The following is a 20,866-nucleotide window of genomic DNA, read 5'->3' as shown; positions in this document are numbered from 1 at the left end:
TACTCTACGAGATTCGTTCAAAGAAATCGAGTTGGTAGCTGCGTGAGATTGCAGAGTCAAAAGGAATTGGTAATTCGACTTTAAATTCCTACTGGATATCTTCTCTCGGCGCGGCGGATCCGTCGATCGTTTTGTTCGTCGCTCACAGACTCAAGGCGTTGAGAATCTCGTTAGATCGATCGCCAGAGTGCCACGTCCAATTATCGTAATTCTCTTATCTGGCTCGGTTCTCGAACGTAGAAACTCGGAAAATGGTCTCTGAATAAATCAGGCCGGGCAAACTTCTCGATATCCCGACTTCGTGATCGCGTGTACAGATTCCTTTCGCGGCGGTGGGAGGACGGTGAATTGGCATAAACTTCGGTCTGATTGTCTGTGACGAACTCGTCGGGCGACTTTATGGGATTGTAATGCGTATCTAGTTTTACTGCCGTAATTCTCAATGTTCCCGCGAACTTCCCAGCCCCTCCTCTTCGTTGGCGACGCGTCACGAAACTCGTTACCCGGCGAGCTTCCCGGAAGATTTCTCGTACCCCGATGTTTTCGGTACTTGGAATCTTCAATGAGGTTCTTCGGAATCGTCGCTTTCCCACAGACCGACTGCGTCGGTCTGGCTTGGTTCGTTGATTGTCCTGCAATCACAAGGAACGGTGTTTTATTTTGCGGTTACGTGTCATGACTTAGATCTTTTATGTAGAACTTTCAATCTTGGGAATTTTTTGTCCGAGACAATCTATCGAAAATTGAATGTTCATTAAAGAAGATAATGGGTAGAACGATGGCAAATTCTAGGAATTCGCTGCGTTATTTGTTCGCAAAGTATGATTTGAATTTTGGTAGAAACCTTTGGTAAAAGGAATAGGAAAGAAGAGGAGAGAAAAGGTGGAATAAAAATAAGGGGAAAGGACGTTCCGAGAGGAAAAGGAAAAAATGTAACGAAGGGAAGCTAATTCTTATTAGTTCGTTCGATCGTTCGTTTCTTGTATTCCTTTCCCTGTGGATATATATCTCAGTCTCTATACGTGTCACGAGGCAATATGCATATTCCATTTAATAACCATAAATCGCGTGTCTTCTGTGAAAATTAAACGTTGTTAATTGAAATTAAACAACGTACGTGTGAATAGAATCCACGACGAAGCGTTCATTTGTATTCACCAACAAAATCACTCGCTTAAATCTTCAAACGGTTTACAAGTCTCGAACACTATCAAATCCGAGACACACGCTAACCGAGCAGAATTTCTCTGATCCTCTCAAGAACGTTTTGAAGCGTATCCATCGAACCACATCTACTCAAGATAATTCCCGTGGCTTGTACGCGTTCCGAATTCGAATGAAAAGACAGCGTGGAAACCGGCGAGTACCACGAATGGCAAAAGGGGGTGAACGTGCACCGATACGGCATATCGGGGATGAAACGACAAATACAGAGGATGGGCGGGAGTTGTATAGTAACATGACCCACCCTTGCATTCGTCCATCGCGTCTGTACTAATCTGTGGTCCAGTCGTAAACCGTTTAATTCCGTTTCGTGATAAACCGCGGCCGCCGTTTATTGCTCGACCGGTCACCACCCCCTGGCCCAACCCCCAGACGCGTCGACGGCTCGTTTCATCGATACGCGACGATTCCACGCGACCAAACGTAATTAATAGATATTATTTATTCGCCTGGCGTTTGTACTTGCTGGACGACGCCAGGAGAAACGCAAAGTCGAGGGAGAGTGGACGAGTGAAATTGTGGGTAGAAGGGGTAGTTTCGTGCGTACAAAGGTGCGGCAGGAATGCGAGATGGAATATGAAAGGTCGCGAATGCCTGCGGCGCGTCTCTTAATCCGCTTTGCGTTTCACGGTGACTGAAAGAGGTTTCCCCTTTTCTCGATGAAACGACGACGGGGGTGGCATCCACGAGAACGGTCGTCGTGTCGAAAGACGAGGGTCCCTGGACGCGCGAGATGTATTTAATTGCGCTTTATCAACGCCGCTGACCGCGCTGCGTTTATCGCGATCGGGCTGCCCTTTCATTTTGGAAGGGTGGCTCTTCTCTGCCTACGTTTTATGATCGTCGAGGTACATACAGGTATATGTACATTCCTATAGATACCGGCTATGGCATACGAACTTTAGTCGTATGTAAAATAACAATTTTGAAGTATATATTCAATCTGGATAACCCATACCTGTAAGGTACGTTGTAACTTTTCTAGAAGAAGTACTATTTTCTTGTTATACATGTCCGGTGTTGTCAATCTTCAATATCTTCTTCCTATGTGACATTTTTTTATCTCGAAAAGCGTTTTTATTTCGACAACGAATTGGCGTGCAATTAAAGTTATCACAGCAATTTATATTTCCTTCCGGCTGAGGTACAAGTATCTTTGAAAAAAGGGATGAACTCTATTAACGCAAGTCTTAATTGGCTCAGAAAAATCGCTCTTTCACAGCGTTTCAGAAGCAACAACTGTTTCTAATCAATGTGTAATGCATAGGTAAATGAAATATGAATACGCGAATATAGACTTAATCTGACACTCGCAAGCGTAGTAAAAGCTATCTTAAAACCGTGTTAGGTCCGTTAAGTACAGAATTAAAATTTCTCAGAAAGTCGTCACGCAAGTTATATTATATCTTCTGGCGATACGATCGCCGGGCTAAAAACAAGTTAGATGCTTGAAACGAGTCTTGAAGAGACCGAAGAATCTTTAGAAGCGTTTTTCCTTTGCGAAAGGAGAGGTCGAGTAAATTGGATAGCGACGATTAAAATCGCGGCACGGTCGACAAGGAACCGGCACTAAAATCGGAAACGCTCTCCTTTCCAGATTTACGCCTCGGTTCCGCTTAGACATCGTCGTTCGAGAGACATCCATCAATTTAATTGGCCACTGTTACTCTTCCGCCGACGATGGACTATAAACCGTGGGTGGATTGCTAACGAGACAGCGGCAGCTCTCGGGGTAGTTCGGTTCTCCCTGTGCCACGGCCCCGCGATTGCATATATATTGCATATCCCGAGCGAGCGAGAACGCCGGGCTAGCGGCCACTGTTAATCAGTTTAGAGTTTATGTCCGTCCATAAACCCGGCTCTACCCTCCCAACCCTTCGTCCCCTTCTCGTCTAGCTGTCATTAATAAAACCCCCGTTGATAACTCGAAAAGTCGCAAGATACACCGGATGGGTAGCCTAGCCACGTCGTTCGTCGACTTTCCCCTCGTTTTGTGTTAGTTCGTCGTTCGCCGTTGGTAGGTAGAGACGCGCACTCTGCAAGCCGATCCAAAGGCGGAACTCGTTATACGCGGCAAAGAGTAGAAGGATTTACTGCCGAGATTCGCATCGTTCCGAGGAATATAGCAGCTTTTTCATTTTCATGCTGTCGCTCTTAATCCACTGTCCTGGATAATTAGCGGTCTCATCGATGGCCTCCGCGACGTTTCCCTCTTGCTACCCATCCAGCAAACTTCTCACCACCCTTTCCCCTGCCCTGTCATTTCTGTTGTCCGCTAACGAACCCCCAACTCTGTTTGCCCAAGGGCCGATTATATATTCGAAGGAAAGTTGTTCCTCCGCGATGTAAGCTCCGGAGTGCTGCAACTCCTCGATGGGGTTAAGGGTACTTCGATCACGGGCTTGCGAAGCTTGTTACCTCCCTGTGACGTTCTCATTCCATGATGTTTCTCTTGCTTATTTCTTTTCGTTACTGCAGGAAGAAATGGTTCTTTGTGCGCAGAGTGCTCGTATTTCTTAGAATAGTTTCTGTACAAAAGGATAATGCTTAATCACGTTTGTTGTATTGGCTCGTGTGTGTTTTTATCTACGGTTATTTTCTTAATAACGTTTTACTTTTATAATATCGTATGACGTAACGCAAAATGTTCTTTAAATATTATCACGAAGATGTGTATGATACGCATTTTTATTTTCTTTAGAAGAAATAAAATATTAGAAGCGACTGCTTACAAATAAAGGCTTCCTGCTGCAAGTCTTCTATCGCGGAAAATTATTTTCTTTACGATTGCACACGTAGTTACGTAGATAATTTAACGTATAAATTGACGATATACGCTTCATATAACTGAATCGTGCGATAGCTTTTCCACACAGGGATACCAAAAAGATCCAATATTCTATCAAGCATAATCGTAGAATCCATTCTTCCACAAGAATATCGTGTCTTTCCCTACACCCGGACAAATTCTCCAGGGTGTACGCGGGTGTCGAAGGTCATAACGCGCGATCGGCGACGCGTGTTAGGGGATTAAAACCGCGTATATACCGGCCACGTTCCCTGACTGATACGTTTCGTGTTTTAACGATGATCCGGCCAATAACTTGGGGCTTAAACCGTGGCGTGAGTTGTGGTTCGCGCTCGATCACCAATCATTGGTTATGCCTCTGCTAATTAACTAATGTTCTTCTCTATGCAAATTACGCGGCGCGTTTCGTGCTCCCGTTCGATTCATCGTTCATTCGCGCCAACCCGTTATTACGACGCGGTACCGCTGGTTGACGACCAAGAAACGATCGTCCAAGAGATACGAATGGAAGCCATCGGTTCTGAACGTTGGTAATAATGTAATTAGTCCGCGAGCCAGGTCAGGTTTGCCTAACCGTGAAGAGGCTGCATCGAAGAAAATTGATGACGAGGAAGGAGCGTTGAATGCCCGTAGGCGACTCTGCTCGAGGATTAATCATCTTTGCATGAATGGAGATAGGGATAGTCTTGACGCTCGAACGATTAACGATGCAAACTGACGCGCTCGTTTTTAAAACGAACGAGTTTCTCGTCCTGTTCTGCCGTACAGCTTTGTTAATATGTTCATTCGAGGTTGATAGGTTTCAAGTTTGCTACGGTGAGTGATTATAACTAGGTTTATTAACGTCCGCGGGGAGAACCGACGCCTCTTACATCAATTGGCAATGAGTTGGATTTTCTGTCACCTGTGTATGCTCTGGATTGACCTTAACGATATTTCCTGCGTCTGTTACAATCGGATATTTCAGGTGGCTCTAACAGCTGCTGTAACGTGTCGCCTTTCACACCTGTTGTAAATTATACCTGGCATCTATATCTACCGTGTCATGTGGTTTTCAGTATTTACTTTGGCTGTTACGAGAGAGAGAGAGAGAGAGAGAGAGAGAGAGGGAGAGAGAGAGGATCGATAAATCTGCTGCGGTATTCTATCTGAAACAAACCTCTGTTCTCTCGTTGATATCGAATGCAAGACCGGTTGATCTTTTTACGATGCGCACCAGCAGCTATGTCATAAGGAATCTTTATTTTATTTAATTGGAAACTTGTAATATCTTAATTGTTCCGTTGTTCTTCTCATCTATGCAGATAGGTGACTACTGTCTCTAGTTTGCGTATAAATTCTATTTATATATTCAATGACCAATTACTCGCTAGACCATATCTATCATAAATTGTTATCATAAGCCATTGCTATGAATTATTACCGTCAACACCTATTTACACCGTACAGAAATATTTTCATAATTTGCCGCATTACCCGATTACGTTACATCGGCCGCATGAAATATCATTCGTCGAAAACACATACTTAATAGTTTGTATTCTTCTTATTATCGTACCTATGTTTTATTCATATTCCATTTCTTCTATACATTTCTCACTTTAATGAAACCCATTCCACGCTCTTTCCACACGCTCTTCACGTCAAGGCCATTAATCAGAACACCGAAACGGACAAACTACACCTGAAAAAAATTCCTATCGTTGTTTTTATTGGACCGTCGAAAACTACCCCCGACCGCCTCCTGCAAAATGTTATTAACGAAAGACATCAAGAGCGAGAGAGAGGTCTCAACCATCGTGCACGAATGATGGCCTGTTATCACGATGATCCGCCCTCAAACTTAATTGAAAACGACGTAATTTCCATGAGTAGCGGTAGTTGGTCATTGGTGAAGGTCAGTATGCGTGCGAGTACGTCGAAGCAGCCTCGTTCTCGTGGAGAAGGAGTTCGTTCCGCGTGCGTCATGCACGCATGCGACAACGGGGGCAGAGGGTTCCCGTGGGGCGCACATACTCTAACGATCTTATCGAGGATACGCGGCTCTTACGAAACGTTCCACGTTACTTGTGCCCTTTCGCGGACGGTTCGCGATAATTATTATATAGGAGCATAGTAACCGTGCCTCGGATGCAAATGAACGTCGTTTCTGGGAACGCGTCGCGACCTTACATTCTCAGTGTTTATTTATTTGTTTAGTCGTACGAGAATTTTCTTGGTGCACGAAGGTATAGTTTACAAAAATATATACTATGGTGAGTCAGAAACGCATATGCATATTTCAGCAGACGAATGTACATATTAGAATAAACGAAAAAGTAAATATAAAATGCAGAAGAAGTAAATAATAAACATAACTCAACGTGAGCATATGTTAGGAGTGTCCGCCTCGTGCCTCGACACGTGCTGCACGCCTTGACATCGTGTTCCGCGTTCTCTCGAAAGAACTGCATGTTCTTCTAGTAGCAGCCCTATATTCATTTTGTCGTAGATCGTGTACATCGTTCACTTGTGTTGAATATACGATACATTTTAAATGGACGCAGAAACAAACACATAGTGGGTTTAGATCATGGTGATCGTGCAATGGAGCTATCCATCACGAAGGTACTGTCGAAGGAATGTTCTCATTGTAAAAAAAAAAACAAGGTGAAAATCAAGAACATTTTCTTCGATCATTTATATCTTGAAAACTAAGGTACGCAAGATATATGACGTTTTTTAATTTATTTCAACGTGTAGATTCACCTTCTGAATTATGGAACACTTGTATCTACGTTTCGTACTGTACCGAAATTATTCCGCTTTTAGGACTTGCAGTTCCCCCTTTTTTTAAATTTCAAAAGCGTCCAAACTAATCCTAGAAACTATTTACGATCCCATACTTCACATGCTACAAGTGCAACTCCTTGTGTAAATATGTTACGATCCCCTTATGCCTTTCAGAATCATAACGCTAGAAACGTCCACGAAATACCGATCAACTCGTAAAGAAATCCTCGATAAGCAGGAGCAGATGTTCGGACAAGAACGCACGGAGAATCGGCGAACGAAATTCCGCGTCAGCTCGATCAAATTGAAATCGCATCGGCTGTGCTCTTCGTGCAATTTCGTTGGGGCGAACGAGTCTGGCAGTCGTTCTATCTCTTTCTCTCTCGTGCCCCCCTCTTTCGTTCTCTGTTATCGCGATAACTCGTCCGCGATCCTAATTGAAACCGCGAAACCTAATTCCCGAGAGTGTCCAATATAGGTCCCCTCCGCAACGTAACCGTTCAACGGGTCAATATATACATCAACGTTTCACCAGCCTCGCTCTTCTTTCTCCATCTTTCTCTCGTACGCTATTCTCGTTCTCTCTGTTTCCCGTGGACCCTCCCGAATTTATTCCCGAGCTACTTTATTTGCTTTCATTAAGCGGCGTGCGCTGGCTGACGTGCGCGATTAACCGAACCCTTTCGCGCAATTAAAAATGGATAACGCGACCCGCGTAAAAATAGAACGACTCGAAGCGAGAAATGCTGGAAACGAGAGACGCGCTTTCACGCGAGTGAATTGCACATTGTGGATAGATGCTTCGCCGATTTTAACGTTCGTCGTTGGTTCATCGTCGACTTTCAACGATATAGTTGATGTGACTTGAACGATAGATAGTTGAAAATGTACTACATTCCTGTGCCTAAGTCATCATCGAACGCTTGCAAAAATGGCTATTAAAACGTATATACCTTTGATGTTACGTAATTTCAACATTTAACGTCAATGTTAACTGTGTTTCATAATGTAGATTATTTCGTGGGATAAAATCGTGCATATTTTAATTCGAACGAATAACGAAAGATCATATACCTATAAAACTTATATGATTTCCTTGGGCGACAAATCAATAGTTTGTAATAATAATAAATTATATAACAAATGTAGGAATGTTATATTATAAGTAAATAGAAAACAGTATGATAAATGCAATATCGTTGCACTCACGCGAAATCGAATATAATACCGCGTTTCGCGTATTCGTTTCTCACTAATTCTACGACACAACAACACAAGGAACTACACACGACAACGATAAATTCAACTCTGACAGCACTTTCCACGCTCATTTTTCCCTTAACAAACCTTGGTAACGCTCGCAACACCCCTTGACAACATTAACATATCTTGACAACGTTTATAAACAATTACCCCTCACGCCACGTGCTTCCCTGACGTCACACCATCCCACACAAATATATATTTGATCGAATTCATATGATAGGAATCACACTGTGATGCAATTTTTCAATTATACAGTAGGAGCTCGCGTTTAAATAAACGGATTTAACAAACAAGAGTTCGTTTAATCGTGTACTGACTAAAATTTGGTTCGATCGAATGAAGTTTATATAAACGCAGTTTTATCATAACATACAGATTAACAAAGTCAATCTAGGAAGTCGTATTTATATCTTAACGATCACTTTACCCCAAATAAACAAAGTGCCTGGTGATTTATGGACACGAACGCATATATAATACATAGCCTTCTTGCGTGTGGGTTGATAAAGGTTTTAGTTTTGTTGTTTGATTGAATAAATATCGTATATCGATTGAATAAATACCGTGGTTACTTTGCGTTAGAATTGCTAAATAACGTGATATTACTGTAGGAAAATACGCTTTCAGAGATCTCGTAGTATCCAGTTTTAAACATTTACGTTTCCACGTCGAATTTCTGGGCTGGATATTTTATTATATCTTATTACATTTTTCAGTTTCAGAATATGGAACATATCCTTCCTCCGTGCTATAATATTTAAATTAACTCGAACATATCAACGTTAAATAGATACGTTGTTTATTATAAAAGTATGACAATATCTCGAAATTATAAACAAACTTTGAAACGATCTTTATTCGTTTGTCTAAAAAGAGAGAAGACAGATATTCGTAACGTATACTTTGTTCTTAATCATCAGATTTCATCTGAAATTAATTTTATTCAATTTTTTGTCAATGTTTGTCAATTCAATGTTTGTCAACGAACACACGCAACAATGCACGAAATATCTCCCATTATTCGTTAATACTTTTCCTTTCGGTGTTTGCCCAGATCTACCGAGTATGTCGACTACAATCTTCCTTATCGAATAACAACTACTAATGTTACTCCCCTCGAAATATGCGCCTATTAAGCGTATTTTACATAGAGCTTCGTCGTCCAGGTATTATCCTGTGTACTTATGCATCCTAGGCGTGTACGACGAACTACCGCCTGGATAACGGAATGATCCATTAACTGTAGAAGAAGGTAATATGGTATTAACACGCGTGAAAGGGCGTGCTGACCTATCCCACTATCGGACAGCGTACGCTTACAAAGGGGAGAAGGTAATGGGTAGGAGGCGACCATCCTTTCTGACACGCTTAATTACCTCGAGATATCATTCCTTTAAAAAACATTCAAGGGGACTGTACCTTCATGATCGATACAGAAATTTGTACTTCCTTACGAGAATGACGGTTAGTGTCATTGAAAGTGATGGAATAGCGAAATAAATTTGAGAAGTCAAGGTTCGACAATTCTGTCGCTTGAGAATCAAAAAATTTGAACGTTGGGAAATTGGTAAATTTGCAAGTTTGAAAGCTTAGCAAGTTGACTATTCTTTAATTTAATTTAATTTAACAATTTGAGAATTCGAAAGTTCGGGAATTTTTGCATATTTGAAAGATCGATAGTTTAGAGAGCTAAATATTAGGAAATTTTGAAATATTTAGAAAGTTGAAATATTTAATTCTCTGAAAGCTCGGAGAGTTGAATATTTGAAAATTTGAAAGTGTATGCTGTTGAATATTTAAACTGTTGAAAGCTTAGTGAGGCGAATATTGGAAAATTTGAAATTTTTCAAATTTTAGTATCCGAGAGTGTGGGAATTCCGAAATTTTAATATTAAAAAATTGGAATGTTCGAAAATTTGAAGAAATCGTTTTACGATTCGATACAGTTTCTAAACATTTCAATGAAATCTCCGTCTACAGAGAACCGTATTAATCGAGCTCGCGCGAGAGCAAAATCCGCGTGCGATCTCTGTTTTATTGTAACGGCGATGATCGCATCGGCGATGCGATATTTTTGAAGCGGGTTTCCAGCGGGGCGAATCTCATCTAGAAACGCCTACATAAGAGCCCGGAAAAATGCAGACGGTCTGGCTGGCACCGTGAATGCAGTTTCGGTGCAGCAACCGCGAGAAATATAAAATCCTTACCCGCGACGACTTTGAATCGCGAAATTATTCAAAGTGTTTCACGCGGTTTCGGGCACTCGGGCTATTCCTTTCCTTTTCTCTTCCTTTAGCAACCTCTTCTCTTTCTTATTCCGCCGTCACGACGGGGCAGTTTCTGTTTCAAGCCATTTGCAAATGAACTTTCCATAAAATTTTATCACGCGACCGATATAAAGGAGAAACGTCGCGTTTCCTTAATTTATACGGTCACTGTTCGTTCACGATTTTTCCTCTAACAACGTACCAAAGGTCTACGAACTCCGTGTATACTGATAATTTTACAATTAGAAATACCATCGAAGTTAAGTGGCACGCATTCGATTTGCATTTGCAGATTATAGGGAAATAACACGATAAATCGAGTTCTCTGTATTTTTTTTTTTTTTTTTTTTTTACAGAGAAATAGTTTTAAAACACCAAAATCGTTTTCTTATTTGATTTTCTACACGCTTGAAGATTGTCAAAATTTTGCTCGTCGTAATATCAAAATACGGCCTGTCTTCATCCAACTAATTTATTTTTACAAAGATACATCTTTGCATCTAACAGATTATTTTCATTGTCAATTAGTAGACTACGGATGTTTATGTATTTATGGAAGATTTCAATGTACAAAAATATACAAATTGTACATTACATAAAAGACAAAAGAATACGAAATGTCAAAAATCAAATATTCACTGTAATATTTGATGGGTGAAATAAATTTCTTCCTTCGTACGTTCTTTTATAAGAATATAAATCGCCACAAGCATCTGCAGTCTATCAATTACGTTATATTAAAGTCGTCTTGTCTAATCGTGAAGTAACGTTAAAGTCAGAAAATCAACAGAAACGTACGTATCACGTTTTTCTCGTCTGATCTCCATTTATAAGGGCGAACGTTTAACTCACGACTCTATTCGACTCAACGAAGATAAACTTTCTTTCGTGTTTCTTTTTATTACGTCCTGTTAGTATCTCCTCTAACGTTGGATTTTTATAGCCATCGGTGATAATGATAAAGCCTGATCCACGGCTGAAAGGTGTTGCGCAAGAGCAGGGCGAAGCTTGACGAATAAGGTCACGAGAATTTATGACACTCGTTCTCTCGAGTTTGCGCCAGTTAAAACCACGAACGATTGGAGCAGAGATTTTACTAGACGGAAAGTAATTTTACAATCTACTAGTAGAGCTATCGCAATAAAACCCATAACTAAATCGATATTCGCATCTGTACCTCGATATCAAAATTTATCGTCTATTGTTTCTAATTTCGCGGAGTTACAATTGAGGATTTAATTGGGAACAATTATATTTCCTGCAGCAACTAGACACGCGCATGAAACGATGCATAATTTTTTGACTTATTTCGATTTCTCCATGATTTTCCTTAACTTTCATAAATTCCTATAGTAACCTATTCTTTGATATTTAAAGATAAGTATGCAAATTTCTCTATCAGAGTCTAGCTTTACTTATATTTTTTCCAACATAGAAATGTTCTCCATAAATTTGTAAAATGTATTTGCAAGAAGTAACGTGTGCAGGATACGATGCATAATATTTGCATTTATTCCGGGTTTTCTATGAATTTCTCCGCTCTTACGAGTAACGTGTTCTTTAACGTTTAGAAAAATACACAGCTTTCTACCTATAATTTTCCCAAGGCAGAGACTCTCCTCGCGGATTCATGAAATGTATTTCGAAGGAATAATATCTATTCGATGGACATTCATGGAAGCTTCAAGCAGAACCGCTAACTCCACAAAACGAAACGATCTAATCAGAATGCAGAATCGAATTCACCGGTCGTGAATCGAATACAAACGACCTGAAGTGTGAAACGTGCAACATTGTCAAGCAAGAGGATATTCCAAAGCAGAAACCTGTTCAGCTATCTTTCAGAGAAGCTTGTCTCCCTCCCGTGGTAGCCACTCGATCTCCAGATGTATATCAATTTAATTTCCCAGAGGAAGAAAAAGGAAAGGAGTGCTCGGATTATTTCAACGTAATACGCTTGAACGATACGTTAGACGATCGTTGGTTGTATGGTGACCATGTACGCTGTACATACACACGCAGGAAAAGCCGGAGGAGTGAACGTTCGGGCCAAAAAGTTTTATGAGTTTTAATCAGACGAACGAGCGGCCGAGTGCCGTGACGCGAGTTCATTTGCGCTAATGAAATCACTGTTATCTTCTCGACTTCGTGTCTCATATTGCGCCAACTGCTGTTCCGCGTTGGCTCCGTATTGTAAAGCGTGATGGCCGGACGCTGGCGCTGGCTAGTCATAAGTTGGCGAAAGGAACGGAAAATATTGGTCTGCTACGTGTTGTTTTTCCTCCTTTCCTGCTGTTGTATTATACTTTCTTTTCGTTTTGTGGATAGATGAAGAATTTTTGGTCACCAGGATCCTCTCGCACAATAATTTATTAACGCTAGAGCTACCGAACAAGTGAAAATGATTCATATCAGATTCTTTGTTCTCGCAGTTAGCAAAAACGTGCAAGTGTTTCTGGGGATATTAATGTTTACTTTTAGACAGACCAATACAAATACACATAAATAAATCAAATTTCTGTCATACGTTTCTAATTCTAGTCGAGTACACTCCATTTAGGTGCATGTACTAAAAAGTCGTTCGTAGCTGGTATGTGTTCTAGTATTAACCGTCGTAGCTCGTGTCAATTTGGCAGATTTTTGACGTAAAAGATAATGCTATTTTGCCATCTGTAGACAAAATTAATCTGACATTTCGTGACTTGTATTTTTTAGTATCGTTAATGATAAAACGTGCGAACAAAAGGTGTGACATTTGCTACAAAAAGGGTTCTGTGCCAATTTGACACACATAATTCTCACTTCTATCGAGTCCTACGACGGCCAGTTCATTGCTTTGCAATTGTTGCGCGACAACTATGTATTCGTTGCACTATCCCTTCAGAATGCAGCTAGACAGATACCTCTGAATATCATTTGGCGTGAACATGAAAAGTAGTAGAAGAAGACGCGTTATGTATTCTCTTCGGTCTTCTCTTCGTAGCGAGACAAAGCTAAGAACAGTGAGATCGAAGCATTGCGAAGTTGGACACGTGCGAATGAAATTCGATACTTTCGAAGAAGGACTAACGTGCATGCACGTGAACGACAATGAACAAAATTAATTATTTATCTTTTCGTTTCATTGATGCTTTGCCATTATGCCAGTCTGACGTATCAGGAACGCGTTAAATTGGGAAAATGCGCGACAACTGAGTCAACCGAATCGACAACTTACATATATTGCGTCTTGACATCGGACACGCTGAATTAGAAATTAAACCTATCGAGCTCTTCGAATAGGAAATTAGTAACGCTGGGGCTACCGAATCGGAAATCGCTAATTCTAAGCCTAGCAAATCGAAAAATGGTAATATTGGGCCTACCAAATCGAAAATTAGCGTTACTGGGCCCAGGATTAGAAATCACCGGTATTAAGTTCGCCAAATTACAGACCGTGAAAAATAAGTCCATCGATTTAAGGATCGTCGATCTGGAATCGCCTAAGTTGAAAATTAACCGTATCAGACCTCCCAAATCGTAGCTATCGAAGTCCCAATATCCATCGGTGAAATCTTGAAAAGTTAACTCTCGAATCGAACGTGCGCATTCAATGTCGTCGACGTGAAGTCTACTTGCTCTACCATTCCACGAATGTCCTCTTCTCGTAATTCACACTTTACGCGAGTACACGAATTAGCATAGACCGTTCGATTTGAACGCCGCTCTACTCCATAACGATCGTCCGTAGAACCGTTTCCAAGTATTTGCGATTGCCATCACATTGCAAAGTACCTGCGATCCCGATTATCTAAATGCCGAACGACCACTCCGAGTGGCTCGTCTTACAGAGCAATAATATTGTTGTTGGTTCCAGGCTGCTTTTCACACCCTATAGAGTTGTACTTTACGATATCGGCAGTGTAGAAATATATACTTGCCTGTACTTTGTGTATAAGTACAGTACCGTGCAAAAATCTTGGGCTATCTATGATCGTGATAGTCGTAAGGCTGACTGATTGATATTCTTTGGAAATATTTTTATCGTATTTCTAAATCAATTCTACGTTGTTTCGTTTTGCATTGAATTCTTAGATTTTCAGAATTTTATATTTTTGGGATTTGTAGATTTCTATGTTGTTTATACGTATACTGAATGTCCCGTAACTGAGATACAATCGAATAAGGAGCGAGATACATACGTGGAAAATTTGTCAAATATCACGCTTTCTTTTGCACAAAGATAGAGTATAAAAATTTGTTAAGTACATCTATGTGAAATTGGCTAATTCTCGAACAAAAGGTGGACTATTAATATGAAATTTTTGTAGGCATTAAAATAAAACTAAAAACGTGAAGTAACATCTTTTTCCGTTATCCATTTACGGGATGTAGACTCAGCCTGTACTTAATTGCGTCATTTAGTAATATTATATCTTTTTTTTATTATCTAAATGTTATTAAAACTGTTCTTACATGTAACATGTATCACACAATTTTCAGTGTAACAATACCAACAGGTAATTTGAAACTTTTGCACGGTATTGTACTCCCTCTAACAGGTCACAATGTTGTTGCATTTATATCAAACTAACGACTGGTTTCCACAATTTGCATAAGATAAACTCATCTTGCAGATACTAACATGCAACAGCAGAGTCGAGCCTATAAAGTTGAAATAGACATAGATAGTCCAAAGATCATTATTGCGAATCGTTATCATTACAGCAACGACATGTTCGTTTTTACAAATATAATGTAGTTGGACTACCTAGAAAGCTTGTTCATGTATTTTCTGTGTAAATATCGCGTGCGGATAGTCTAGCGGGCCAAATAGTTGGCCGGAAATATCTTTCGTGGTCGGTAAAAAGAAATTGGACAAACCCGCGGCTCAATGGAGAGCCAGCGGATATTATTGCTCGTCGTACGAGGCTTCCTGGTTGCGAGCGTAGTTCAGATAAATCTTGGACGTCTCGCGAAGGCGTTTAGTTCGCTTGGCTCGAAGAAAAGAATTTCTGTTTCGGGGGAGACAGAAGAATGGTCGTAAAAGTGATTGCAGGAAGGAGAATTATGGTTGCGTCTCGCTGGCTGCGCGGCTGGTCGATAATTAATTAGAGGAGAGCAATAAGTGAATCTTGCGAAAGTATCTACAGTGACTCACGGTAGCTTTTGAACGCGCTTGTTATAAAAATACTTTATTGGTATTGTTACGTGCGTTATACGAAATAACCTGAAATTTCATTCGTCTCGTAACGAAACGCAATTGTCGCACAGTTATGTTGGTACAGTTTGAAACAAGTTGGAAGATAGAAGTTACAAGATACTTGCTGCTATATCACAATGATATTTGAACAGTCAATTATTCATTATATTACGATAATAAGTTTCAATTTTAGTACTAATTATACATACGTACTGTAATAACTTCATAAGTAATAATCATTGCTTGCACCAGGCACGCAAACATCAGAAATTTTCCCCTCAATTTCGAAGAATCTTTTTAATCTAAATTATAACTCAGAAATTTAAGAATCGAGACGAAACATCTCTGCAAAATTCGATAATTACAAATATCTCGACAAAAGTAGTTTGTTCGTAATTTCATAATTAGTATATATATCTCATCAAAAATAAGCAAAAATGTCCGAATTACTTTTACGTGGTGGCAAGTACATACACGTATAGATACATATATTATAAAAAAATATATACATACACAATATATACATACGCATGACACAACACACATGATCTATTCGTAAAAGTTTTACATAGCAAATATTCGAATACTTTCACGAGCCACTGTACATTATATTGTATATTGTTACTTCATTTCTCTCTTTTCTTCAGATTTTTCCCAGTAACGACAGATTCTATCGACTGGTAGTGGGAAATGAAAGGGGAACGGAGAATCTGTTTGAAGTTTATAGTTGAAAACGAGCGAACGAAAAGCGGAGTATTTAGATGCGAAGTAAAAGCTAGATGTAAATCATCGGTACTGTCTAGTCGCAGAATCATCTGTTCGGAACGGGGAGGTTAATGATCAGTTTTCAGCCACCCATCGATTAGTCACCATCATAGCTGTAATCGCTTTTAATCCTGAGTTATTACTCATGCTAGATATATCGCTATTATCGCACCGAGTAATGTCGTACTATGTACGAAATGAACGCGAAATTATACATTCGGACCAAGCGTAGCTAAAATTTGCGTAAAGTATTTGCAGCGCGACGATGTCACTCAGAAGCAAAACACGCTGTAACTCGAAAGTCATGTTCTTCGCGTATGTCTGAGATTCTCTCCGCAGAAAGAAATTTCTTAGCTGTTTGTATTTTCTACACGCGCACATTAACAAACAATTCAGAGGGCCAACGTCAATGATATACGACATTTTGGACATCGGAATTACCGATATTCTTTAAGAAAATATTCTTCTAATCGGTTTACGCAACATATCGGGTCTGTAACAACTTGGAGGATAATTATTCACAAAATATTTTTTGCTCAAGAGATATGAATAACGTAGAGGCGAGTAAAAAGTACTTGAACGATCGCAACGTTAAAACCGATTAATAATTGTTCGGACAAGCGTTCGCGAAGCTACTCGATAGATAGCAGAAGAATCAGACAAAAACACTGTGCACATTATGCAATAAAAATTACTTTTACAAAGCTACATTATCCTCGAGGCTTCTTCCGCTTATAAGAAAAGAAAATAGAAAAATCGATTACAATATTCTACTTAAATTTGACAGAGCTAATAATTATTCGAAATAGATGGTCTTCGTGGCAATAAAATACAATAATACGACGAAGTAGACAGAAGAAAATTGAAAAGATTCAAATACAAACGAATGCGTAATGTTCTAATGAAACAGCGTTGTACAGAGTAAAATTTCATTATGAACTTTCTAAACAATCCATCGTAACAGTTGAAACTACGAACTATCATACCAAACTTCCTTGAAAACTATGGATGAACGTGCAGATTGTTGATGACCAGTGCCGAAAATCACGAAACGCGTTATCAGGATGTTTAATCAAAGGTCGTATACCAAGCCGGCAGCGTTTGCAGCGTGAAATGGAAGAGAACAATTTTGAACCGGTGGGGTAACCTGGTTGGATATCACGTCGACGTGGTACATAAGCAACGTATTATCGTGATGGCGGACAGTGAATTAACGACGAGGCGATTTCCAGGCATTATATTGCGTCTGGCTGACAAATAGAGACGCTGTTATATCTCGTGGCACGTGTTGTTGGGTAATCAAGCGAAGTACCTGCCGGTACACGGAATATTTTAAGGTCAGATTTTACTATTTTCCCGTGCAACCTACGTACGCTGGCAACGGTATAGTGCCCCGTTGAAGCGGATGGCGTGCGACCAGGTATTATCGTATCCGTTTTCGTCGTCGCTTACCTTCGTGCACGCAGCACCAGACGATTCGACCTTCCGCGCGGCGGAATTTCCTTTCGTCGAATCGGTTGAGTTACTCGGAACCTGCTATCGCGACAGAACGCTTTATTACCGCCGCGTGATTATTGTTGTTGCGAGCAGCAACTTCATTTGCTCGTCGAGCGTCGTGCTCCGTTCCTTTTTTGCTCGATGATTCGAATCTTCAGCGAATATTTGTTAGCGGAGACTTAGAAAGTTTAGGAATCAACGGTTGTTTTCGTTTCTCCTTCTCGTGTTCTTCTTTCGTTTTACATCGCCGTGATATTTGCGAAGCAGTAACGATTTATAAAATATAGGAAATAGGTGTTGAAATTCGGGCGAGATGTCCAGCAACGAATAAACAAGATAATTTAAGGGATATCTGTATAAGACAAGGTATTATAGAACAAAGGCGAAGATTATAAAACGTGTTCGAGGTTCTGTTTATTAGCTATTTATATTTTAAAATTGATAAGAATATGCCTGAAATTCTGTAGATCAATTACGCGTGTGTTCCAATAAGGTATTTCATTAAGAATGACAGATGTGAGGTGTTAGGAAAATATTTATTTCAATTTAAAGTACATTGAATGTTACTAATCGTAAGTCCTGCGGCTTGTTCCAAGTTCAATGTATCATACGTGAAACTTGTGGTACAGGAAGATGATAGAAGCGATTAGTCGATGATATAAGATTTAAGCTTGGAGAGAACAGTTAGCATAATGATGAATGACATGTTCTAAAACCAGGCTTATCGTTAATACAACTTATAACAGTAAAAGAGAGATGATTATTTATTTGAACATCAAGAAAGAACTTGGAGCAACGTTTTCTACTCGAAGATCGTGCAATACGATTTATTTTCGTTTACTTTCCTCGCATGGTAACGTTCTTCGAGTCGTCTTGTAAGGATTCTACGGTATTTAATCTTCAGCAGTCATAGCAGAATGGTTTATCAGTGCAGAATCACCGTGCAATTAGCTGGCGCTGCGTTAATAAACGGTACAAAGGATTTTCCCGACTGACGTTCGGACTTTTAGTCGGTGATTAGCGTCGAATTTCGCCGGGAAAACGTTTCAAATTAAGCGTCGCCGCACCTGAGCTTTCTCTTGTGTATTTCGAGAGCACTGTCGTGTGTGAGCACGTAGAAAGAGGCGTGCTCATATTTCACTGTCGCTTGGGGGTGCGATGTTACCGCTCAGTGGAACATTAGAGGATATTATGTATCGCATGCATCAGAAGTATTCCAGCTAAACGTCGCGGTAATTTATACCGAAAGTCGATGATCTTGCGTAAACCTCCGCATTGTCTACGAGTCTGTGTTACTTAATGTCGCGATAAATATGCCATAATAATCTGTCTATAAACATGTATAAAATACGTTTGGTAATCTTACTACGGTATTTAGGACTTCGAACTTTTACATTCTAAAATCTTGTCCTCGTTTTGATAAATAAAAAGGTTTTTAACCAATTATGCAACTAGGCAAAACGAACACCTTCCTATCTAAGGAATCGTTTAACAATTAATACACCGAAATTTGTCTTAGTAGACATCGGCTCTCAGATCCTATGATATTGCATCGATTTCAAGTCGACTTCGCGTCTCTGATTCTTGATAGTTCGAGTAAGTAGAATGATTCTCGCGTTAATAATCCCTCGCCAACCGATATTTTTAATATCCCGATTCCTGCATCGAAATATCGTTTCTAACTTCGTTACCAAAGCCTACGGTCGTGACCTGCATCATAAAACGTAGTGCTCAATGCACCTCGTAACATACGAGTATATATTTCGCTAGGCGTAAAACGCGTTATACCAGGGAAAAATTTAGAAAGGAAAGAAAAGAGCAACTGAAAAGAATACGGGGCGACTATAAGAGACTAAATGAAGGAATTTACAAACGTTTATGTCGAACAAAACGGTCGAGTTTTCCGCATGGTTATACGCTTTGTGCGATCACGGTAATTTCATTTCCCTCGAAACAGGTTGAATAACCATCGAACACTCGAGTTCTCCGCCTACGAACGTTCAGGGTAATTTTCTACGTAGGCGAATAGAGATATTGCACGCGGTTCGTCTTCCGATTTCTCCTTTTTCTCTTCTTCTTTTCTTCTCCTATTTTATTTTCTTCCGACGAATTAAAGAACTCACCCCTCGCCGTTTTCCCACACAACCGACAGAATAAAGGAGAGAAAGATGCCGGTAATAATAGTGCTCGCGGCGAGGCACGTTGCTCTAGCCGAGTCTATTCAACCTGTCATTCGCGTTTTGCGGTCACCATTGTGATTTGCAATGGTAACCCTTCGCACATCCTGCCTATTGTCGCGAAAACGTTCGTTCCTCTCTCTTGCTCCCACCCTATATAGTTCTATTCCACTCTAGACCGTTTCATTTCCTTGTCTCCTTTGTGCTCTTCCTGCTTGGCTTCTCTTCGCTCGCGTGTGTCACCTACTCTATCACGTTGCTACTTTTTCTTTAATTTCATTCACTTCGTATAATTTCCATTCCCTCGTTATACACTTTTAACGATTTTTTATTTATCTCTTCGATAGCTCCCTGGTGTCTTTCAGATCGTTTTTCACACGTAATTAGATATTTAGATTTCCTCCTCGATCACTGCTTCTGTAAATAATACATAAACGTCATCTTTGTACATTTATCCTGGCTATCTCTTTGACATAAGTCTTCGTTGTTATTCCTCACGCGATTTTAATTATTTAGTTTGGTACGAGTGTTCAATCCCATCATTCCTTTTACTCTAATTGCTTCAATTGCTTTAATTCAATATCGTTATCCTTAAAATTGTTACCTTTGCAATTACTTCAAATCGCGTCGTCGTCTGGAAGAAAATTCCAGTTTAACATTAAATAATTAGAAATTTTACTCGAATCGACCAGTGTAAGTCAAGTGACAGTTGTTCAACTCCAATTACGTTTTAAGTAGCTTTAAACATTTATGACACTATTAGCCAATCCTTATTGTATTCCCTTCTATTTTCCTCTCTTTCTTCTCTATATTTTCCAGTTCGCGTTTCTTTCGTTTCTCCTATGTCATTTTACCTCCTCGTCTCCCATTTTTCATAATTCTCGGTTCTATCGTTCGCCTCTACCCC

The 20,866-nt window shown here is 40.0% G+C and overlaps 1 long non-coding RNA gene across 1 annotated transcript in view; it reads left to right on the top strand.

Annotated features, from left to right (window-relative positions):
* The window catches only part of LOC126868343 (uncharacterized), a 129,301-nt gene that overhangs the window by 89,273 nt on the left and 19,162 nt on the right, over positions 1-20,866 (top strand). The window lies entirely within an intron of this gene.

This window comes from Bombus huntii, chromosome 8, assembly GCF_024542735.1.
Source record: "Bombus huntii isolate Logan2020A chromosome 8, iyBomHunt1.1, whole genome shotgun sequence".
NCBI lineage: Eukaryota > Metazoa > Arthropoda > Insecta > Hymenoptera > Apidae > Bombus > Bombus huntii.
Note: the sequence above shows the minus strand (reverse complement) of the source record. Positions and strands in the feature narration are given on the sequence as shown.